The sequence below is a fragment of the Ovis canadensis genome, chromosome 15, assembly GCF_042477335.2.
Source record: "Ovis canadensis isolate MfBH-ARS-UI-01 breed Bighorn chromosome 15, ARS-UI_OviCan_v2, whole genome shotgun sequence".
Lineage (NCBI taxonomy): Eukaryota > Metazoa > Chordata > Mammalia > Artiodactyla > Bovidae > Ovis > Ovis canadensis.
The window spans coordinates 75,502,427-75,512,290 of record NC_091259.1 but is presented as its reverse complement, the minus strand read 5'-3'; the positions used below and the strand labels follow the sequence as shown (position 1 = coordinate 75,512,290).

Here is a 9,864-nt window from a genome sequence, read left to right as displayed (position 1 = left end):
TTCTATCACTGCTTTCTGGAGAGTTTTTATCATAAATGGATGTTGAATTTTGTCAAAGGCTTTCTCTGCATCTGTTGAGATAATCATATGGCTTTTATTTTTCAATTTGTTAATGTGGTGTATTACATTGATTGACTTGTGGATACTGAAGAATCCTTGCATCCCTGGGATAAAGCCCACTTGGTAATGGTGTATGATCTTTTCAATGTGCTGTTAGATTCTCATTGCTAGAATTTTGTTAAGGAATTTTGCATCTATGTTCATTGGTGATATTGGCCTGTAGTTTTCTTTTTTTGTGTGGCATAATGCTAAAGGATATTCTCTAGACAGAAAACACAAAAAGGGTGTATAAACTCGAACCCAAAACAATAAAGTAAATGGCAATGGGATCATACTTATCAATAATTACCTTAAATATAGATGCGTTGAATGCCCCAACCAAAAGAAAAAGACTGGCTGAATGGATACAAAAACAAGATCCTTATATATGTTGTCTGTGAAAGACCCACCTCAAAACAGGGGACACATACAGACTGAAAGGGAAGGGCTGGAAAAAGATATTCCATGCAAATAGAAACCAAAAGAAAGCAGGAGTAGCAATACTCATATCAGATAAAATAGACTTTAAAACAAAGGCTGTGAAAAGAAGGACACTATATAATGATCAAAGGATCAATCCAAGAAGAAGATATAACAATTATAAATATATATGCACCCAACATAGGAGCAGCACAGTATATAAGATAAATGCTAAAAGTATGAAAGGGGAAATTAACAATAACACAATAATATTGGGAGACTTTAATACTCCACTCACACCTATGGATAGATCAACTAAACAGAAAATTAACAAGGAAACACAAACTTTAAATGACAATAGACCTGTTAGACCTAATTGTTATCTATAGGACATTTCACCCAAAAACAATGAATTTCAACTTTTTCTCAAGTGCACACGGAACCTTCTCCAGGATAGATCATATCCTGGGCCATAAATCTAGCCTTGGTAAATTCCAAAAAATTGAAATCACTCCAAGCATCTTCTCTGACCACAATGCAGTAAGATTAGATCTCAATTATAGGAGAAAAACTATTAAAAATTCCAACATATGGATGCTGAACAACATGCTACTGAATAACCAACAAATCACAGAAGAAATCAAAAAAGAAATCAAAATATGCATAGAAACGAATGAAAATGTAAACAGAACAACCCAAAACCTGTGGAACACTGTAAAAGCAGTGCTAAGGGGAAAGTTCATAGCAATACAGGCATACCTCAAGAAACAAGAAAAAAGTCAAATAAATAACCTAACTCTACACCTAAAGCAACTAGAAAAGGAAGAAATGAAGAATCCCACAGTTAGTAGAAGGAAAGAAATTTTAAAAATTAGGGCAGAAATAAATGCAAAAGAAACAAAAGAGACCATAGCAAAAATCAACAAAGCCAAAAGCTGGTTCTTTGAAAGGATAAATAAAATTGACAAACCATTAGCCAGACTCATCAAGAAACAAACGGAAAAAAATCAAATCAATAAAATTAGAAAAGAAAATGGAGAGATCACAACAGACAACACAGAAATACAAAGGATTATAAGAGACTACTGTCAGCAATTATATGCCAATAAAATGGACAACGTGGAAGAAATGGACAAATTCTTAGAAAAGTACAACTTTCCAAAACTGAAGCAGGAAGAAATAGGAAATCTTAACAGACCCATCACAAGCACGGAAATTGAAACTGTAATCAGAAATCTTCCAGCAAACAAAAGCCCAGGTCCAGATGGCTTCACAGCTGAATTCTACCAAAAATTTAGAGAAGAGCTAACACCTATCCTACTCAAACTCTTCCAGAAAATTGCAGAGGAAGGTAAATTTCCAAACTCATTCTATGAAGCCACCATCACCCTAATACCAAAGAAGTGCTTTTTTAAGGGAATGCTGGTATTACCACCACAGTACAGATGAAGAAATTAACATATAGAGAAGTTAATCAGTTTTCACAAACTTCACATGATGAAGAGGTGATGCAACTAGTAGTCTTTCTCCAAAATCAATACCTCACAACACTATACTAAACTGGTACTTTATATTAAGAAAAGGTGGCAAGAATATACAGAAGAATTATACAAAAAAGATCTTCATGACCCAGATAACCACAATGGCAGGATCATTCACCTAGAACCAGACATCCTGAAATGCAAAGTCAAGTGGGGCTTAGGAAGCATCACTATGAACAAAGCTAGTGGAGATGATGAAATTCCAGTTGAGCTATTTCAAATCCTAAAAGATGATGCTGTGAAAGTGCTGCACTCAATATGCCAGCAAATTAGGAAAACTCAGCAGTGGTCACAGGACTGGAAAAGGTCAGTTTTCATTCCAATTCCAAAGAAAGGCAATGCCAAAGAATGCACAAACTACCACACAATCGCACTCATCTCACACACTAGCAATGTAATGCTCAAAATTCTACAAGCCAAGTTTCAAGAGTACATGAACCATGAACTTCCAGATGTTCAAGCTAGATACAGAAAATGAAGAGGAACCAGAGATCAAATTGCCAACATCTGTTGGATCATCGAAAAAGCAAGAGAATTCCAGAAAAACATCTACTTCTCCTTTATTGACTAAGCTAAAGCTTTTGACTGTGTGGATTTTGCAAACCCTCTTGAGAAATCTGTATGCAGGTCAAAAAGCAACAGTTAGGACTGCACATGGAAAAGCAGACTGGCTCCAAATTGGGAAAGGAGTACATCAAGGTTGTATATTGTCACGTGCTCATTTAACTTATATGCTGAGGACATCATGAGAAACATTGGGCTGGATGAAGCACAAGCTGGAATCAAGATTGCCAGGAGAAATATCAATAACCTCACATATGCAGATGACACCACCCTTATGCCGGAAAGTGAATAAAAGCTAAAGAGCCTCTCGATGAAACTGAAAGAAGAGAGTGAAAAAGGTTGGCTTAAAGCTCAACATTCAGAGAACAAAGATCATGGCATCTGACCCCATCGCTTCATGCAAATAGATAGGGAAACAATGGAAACAGTGACAGACTTTATTTCTTGGGGGTCCAAAATCACTGCAATAACTGTAGCCATGAAATTAAAAGATGCTTGCTCCTTGGAGGAAAAGCTGTGACCAACATAGACAGCATATTAAAAAGCAGAGACATTACTTTGCCAACAAACATCCATCTAGTCAAATTATGGTTTTTCCAGTAGTCATGCATGGATGTGAGAGTTGGACTATAAAGAAAGCTAAGTGCCAAAAAATGGAAACTTTTGAACTGTGGTGTTGGAGAAGACTCTTGAGAGTCCCTTGGACTGCAAGGAGATCCAACCAGTCCACCGTAAAGGAAATCAGTCCTGAATATTCATTGGAAGGACCGATGCTGAAGCTGAGACTCCAATACTTTGGCCACCTGATGCAAAGAACTGACTCATTTGAAATGACCCTGATGCAGGGAAAGACCGAAAGGGAGAGGATAAAGGGATGACAGAGGATGAGATGGCTGGATGGCATCACTGACTCAATGGACATTAGTTTGCCTAAGCTCTGGGAGTTCGTGATGGATAGGGAGGCCTGGCGTGTTGTGGTCCATGGGGTCTCAAAGAGTTGGATGTGATTGATCAACTGAACTGAACTGAACTGAATTCCTAAGCTTAGAAGTCTGAGTACCTAATATGAACACTAGTTGTAATCTGATCTGAGAGCAATAGGTTTTCGCATTTGACCTGGTAATTCTTAAATTGGATAGACTCATTGGACCAAGGTTGCTGTTTGTAGACATACTGACATACCGTTTGAACTCCAGCCTAATGTATTTTCAGACTGACTAGAATTGAACCTAACCCTTTGTATCTCCACCTGAGCCCAACTGGTACTGTGGCTATGACCAGATCTTAGCTGATCCATCTGGATACCACTGCACATTACAAATGAAAGCAAAAAGGAGAAATATGTGCCCTCAAATCTCACATGTAGAATTTGGCCAAAATTTATGGAATTCAAACATGTTATAATATTGTGCCTGGCAAATTCTGCATAATATTATCTTAGAAAAATTAAAGATGGTAGAAGTTCTTGACTATTTTTTAAAATTATGATTCTCCTCTCATGAGGGAAGAGATGATTTGAACATATGTCACTAGGAGCTCATGATATTGCATGGTTTAGACTACATACTCTAAACATCAGTTATTTGTTGAAACAAGAGTAGGAGACTGAAGCACAGGCTATCTTAAACATTTAAAAACTATATGTCATAATAATGTGCATGTTTGTCAATTGGAAATAAGTCAGTTGGTCTCCTAGACATAAAAAGGGGAGACTTTCTCACCTAATTGAGTAGGGGAAAAATGACCAAAGTATATTCGCAAAGTTCTACTGCAGTTGAAACTTTCTCATCCTTATTCCTAAGATAGAAGAAGAAGTATATACTTTTGAAAAAAATTAAAGAAGGAAATCATATAAGAAGACTGCTAAGAAGTCAGAGAAAGTAAAATTGCTAATTAATATTATCATAATTAGAATGTTATAAATCCATGTTGACTGATTTCCTGGCAGTTTGACCATTTCACACATGACATTATAAAAAGAACAAATTAATTAATTAAGATTTTGGCAAGAAGAGGGTAGTTTTTTCTTGTTGTTGTTTTTTTTTTTTCCAAAAAGTTAACTGGAAAAATTTAATTAATAAGCATCAAGCATACTTTATATGGATATTTGATACTGAAATTATGATATTTTTAATATATTTTTCAAAACAGGGTAGTGATCTTTTCCTGGGAAATGTGGAGATACAATTAAAAGCAATAATGAGGTCATTCTAGATTACTCCACTTTAGTTAATGTTAATAGCTAAGCAAGTGTTCATATTTCATCAACATAAGGTCGACTGTGTCCTCCTTGTATTATGGAATTTCAGCAAAAATTCCATAACATAATTTAAAGGATTGTTGAATTTTTTAAAGGACAAACTCTTCAATCTCTACTGGGGATCTCTCTCTCCCCCCCCTTTTTTTTTTTTTTAGCTTAAAGTGTAGTTCACCTGAATACACAGACAATTCTTCTCTAAATTACTTGGAAGAAATATTTCTTCAGTAAGTCATGTGTCTTCTTTCCTATGTCTGCTGTTTGTAAGAAATAGCAATCACATGATTATTTTCCAACAGTTGGTAAATGTCTATCAGAAAGATTACATGCAGTTTGCAAGGAAAAAGGTTATTTTTCAAAGGTTGCTGAAACCAGAAAGAATTCCCTTAAAAAACTATCCATCAGTATTTATGACATTTCTAAAGGAATAGGAAATAAAAACTTGCAATTAAATTTTTAATATAAATATTACTCAGTCTACACTGAAGTCATCATGGAAGTTTTATTGATATTTTTAAACAAAAACAGAAACAACAAATACAATATAGAAGGCATTGAAATCTAAAAATTCCATTAGGCTCCATCGTAAACAGCATATTAAAAAGCAGAGACTACTTTGCCAACAAAGGTCCATCTAGTCAAAGCTATGGTTTTTCCAATAGTCATGTATGGATGTGAGAGTTGGACTATAAACAAAGCTGAGCGCTGAAGAACTGATGCTTTTGAATTGTGATATTGGAGAAGATTCTTGAGAGTCCCTTGAACTGCAAGGAGATCCAACCCATCAATCCTAAAGGATATCAGTCCTGGGTGTTCATTGGAAGGACTGATGCTGAAGCTGAAACTCCAATACTTTAGCCACCTGATATAAAGAACTGACTCTGGAAAATACCCTGATGCTGGGAAAGATTAAAGGCAGGAGGAAAAAGGGATGATAGAGGATGAGATGGTTGGATGGCATCACCAATCGATGGCCATGAGTTTGAGTAAGCCCCAGGAGTTGGTGATGGTCAGGGAAGTCTCGCAGGCTGCAGTCCATGGGGTCTCAAAGAGTCGGACATGACTGAGCAACTGAATTGAACTGAACCAAATAGAATTCTGGCCATAAAAAAGAACTGATTCACATACTAGCATTTAACAGATGTCCACGAAAATATATGGGTAAGTGAATAATGAGGCTGAAAAAGTTTAAGCAGTTGTTCTTGATTTAAAAATAAGAAAACTTAGAAGCTGTAGACCTAAATTAGATTAGAATCCAATGTTTTCCAGCCATTTCCTTTAGGCTCCCCTCTGTTTAGAGTCAGTGAATTTTATTATATCTATTGAAAATGCCTGTCTATAGAAAAGACTACCATCTATAGAAAAAGACTATCTACACTTAAGTTAACCATAAATTTAGAAAAAAACAAAAAACCTTTTTGCCATATAGGGAGGTAACTACCATGTCAATATTTTATTCTGAAATTAATAATTAAAAGAGAAGAGTTGACCATTTTTCCATCTTTTTAACAAATATTTCTAATTCATTGCTGTTTGTTGAGAGAAGACTTTTTACACAAATTAATGATGTATAAATAATATTAAAGAAATGATGCAAGTTAAAAAGTCATCTTTTCACAGAATCCAATGATATAATTGATTGCACATTAGACAATCAATGAACAATAAAATTATCGGGGAAAAGGTATTGGATGAATTCAAATTTGGAAGGTAATTTTAATATGTCAAAGTATGACTCCACACCCAACTGTTTGCTAAAATCAAAGAGGAAACTAATCTTTATAACAAAGATATCTATTGGTCAAATCTTAACCAAGTAGCCAAATCTGGCATCATTGCTAAGACCGATTGATATGTGCTTTTGTTTATGCTGAAATGTGAAGTACACTATCTCACCTGTTAAATGCACCTGCCAAAATATTTTACCTGCATCTAATTCAGGCATTGTTTCCAAATCCTAGTTTATAAACAAACATGGGAATAGAGGAACAATTAAATGACACTCCAAGAAAACAATAAGATAATCCAAATATTAGGAATATTCTATAAAATAACTGACCCAGAGGCTTAAAACATTAAGACATCAATTATACCATTGTCATGAAAAATAAACAAATAAAAGAAAGTGGAAATGCTATAGATGAAAATAGGCTAAAGAGGGATGACAATCGAGAGCAATGGCAAAACCAATACAGTATTGTAAAGTAAAATTAAGTAAAAATAAAAATTTTAAAAAATAAACAAATAAAAAATAAATAAATAAGTTAAAAAAATCTAAGTCCTAAAAAAGCAATAGTAACATACTTATTGAAGGTAACTCAGCAAATTGAAACATAAACAGGATATTAGATGAAGTTGGGGTGTTATGGTTAGTTTTCATAGGTCAGATAAGTTATATAAGAGGATGTTATATAAGAGGATCCAGTTATATAAGAGGATGCTTTTGTTTTTAGGAGATAATGCTGGAGTATTTAGGCGTGAAGTACCATGAAGCACATATGGAAAATGTTAATAAGTGCCAAATTTATGTTGAATCTTAGTGGTTCATTCTTTTAACTTTTATGTATGTTTGAAAATTTAATAATGAAGAACTAGAAAAAATATTTGGTAGTAGGTGTATGCCAATGATATATTGCCTAAGCTCTTATCAGTTAAGGGCCCTTAAAATTTGTCAAAATTTAAGTAGAATTGCTTTTAAAAGGAGAAGAAAACAGCTCAAATAAAATTTAGGTGAACTTAGAGCCTATTATATAGAGTAAGGTAAGTCAGAAAGAGAAAAACAAATATATATTAATGCATATATATGGAATCTAGGAAGATGGTACTGATGAACCTATCTGCAGGGCAACAAAGGAGATGCAAATATAAAGAACAAACTTGTGGACACTGTAGGGGGAGGAGAGTGTGGGATGAATTGAGAGTAGCGCAGAAACAAATGCTTCCCTGGTAGCTCAAACAGTAAAGAATCTGCATGCAATGTGGGAGACCTGGGTTTGATTCCTGGGTTGGGAAGATCCCTTGGAAGAGGGCATAGCAACCCACTCCTGTATTCTTGCCTGGAGAATCCCCATAGACATAGGTGCCTACAGTTCGTGGAGTGGCAAAGAGTCAGACACGACTGAGCAACTAAGCAGAGCAGAGCACGTGGAAACAAATACATTACCATGTGCAAAATAGACAACCCGCGGGAATTTGCTATATGATGCAGAGAATTCAAATCTGGTGTTCTGTGACAACCTAGAGAGATGGGATGTAGGAGGGAGGTTCAAGAGAGGGGAGACGTATGTATATCAATAGCTGATTCATCTTGATGTAAGGCAGAAACTAATACAAAATTGTAATGTAAAGACAGTGAAAGTGAAAGATGCTCAGTCATGTCAGACTCTTTGTGACCCCATGGATTATACAATCCACGGAATTCTCCAGGCCAGAATACTGAAGTGAGTAGCCTTTCCCTTCTCCAGGTGATCTTCCCAACCCAGGGCTTGAATCCAGGTCTCCCACATTGCAGACAGCTTGTTTACCAGCTAAGCCACAGGGAAGCCCCAAAATACTGGAGTGGGTAGGCCTATCCCTTCTCCAGTGGATCTCCCCAACCCAGGAATTGAATTGGGTCTCCTGCATTGCAGGTAGGTTCTTTACCAACTGAGCGATCAGGGAAGCCCATTTTAAGGTAACTATCCTCCAATTAAAAATAAGTAAATTGGCTGCTGTGAACTGTGGGCTGTGCCAAGGGTCGGTGAAAGATCTCAAAATCGTTGGATGGAAACTTGCTCTAAAAGCTGTGGACTGGGTAGATTTGGAGAGATCACTTCCGGAAACCAGAAGGCCTTGGCTAACTCCTTAAAATCCTAGAATGAGACCGTCACCCCAGGTTGGCTATTCTTCCTCAGAAGCCACTTGCCACCGACTGGATTTACTACAAGGCCAACATGGCTAAGGCTGACTTGGTGGATGACTCTGAAAAGAAGTTTATTGCCCTGAAGTTTCCTATGCCAGAGTATAAATATAGTGCCTAGGTGGATACTGAAGAAACAGAAGATGTGAAAAGTTGTGCTGAGTTTTTGTCTCTCGCGAAGACCAGGATTCAGGAATATGAGAAAGAGTTGGAGATGAGGGACATAATCCCATTCGATCCAGATGACCACTGAAGACTTCAATGAAGTCTTTCCTGAAACCAAATTAGACAAGAAGTACCCCTACTGGCCTCACAAGCCAATTGAAAATTTATGAACTTGAGTCTTGGAGAAAGTTCTGGCTCTCAAATCATAAACTCTAGACATTAAAAATAATTACACAGTGAAAAATAAATTAATTTAAAAATTTTCAAAGGCAGAAAGTCAGATAGATGGCAAATGGCCCTATTCAAAGTCACTTGTGATTAAACCTGCTTTTTTTTTTTTAAAGATAAAAAAGAAAAACTTTAAAGGACTTTGTGGAAAAAATTACAGTAGACAAACTTATTCTCTAATCTGTAAAGTGTTCAGAACCAATCTCATATTTTTGGAAACAGCAGCAACAACAAAATGATGAAAGTTGATAAAAATAGATATTGCCACTCTTATTTCTTTGAGAAAATAACTTGCAATTTAATTTATTAAAAATTCATTTAAAGGGTCATCTCACTTCCCAAACCCCTTCCCATGAATTTCTCCTGAGAACATGCTCTGTGTCAACAGACCATCATGAATCACGGAATTCACCTCTCTCTCCTGTTGGTGCTTTTGTAGTTTTGATATTTCTCCCCATCATTGATTTTGTTCAACATGAGATAAAGTGACATTCCAATGGAGAAAAGCATGTAATTTATTCAGAAAGTAAATATGTTTTACCTATTGATCTGGGTTTGGGATAACATCTTTAACATTTCTTCAACTATAAATTGCAGAGAGTTATATGACTAGCTACCTCTTAGGGTTGTTTAATAATTTATTTTTATGAAAATATATTTGTGCATATACTGGCCAAACAATGATCTGTTTG

At 35.8% G+C, this 9,864-nt stretch overlaps 1 pseudogene; it reads left to right on the top strand.

Annotated features, from left to right (window-relative positions):
* The first annotated feature begins 6,038 nt into the window (after positions 1-6,038).
* LOC138420199 (ATP synthase subunit d, mitochondrial pseudogene) lies at positions 6,039-9,114 on the top strand (annotated as a pseudogene).
* Positions 9,115-9,864: the final 750 nt, after the last annotated feature.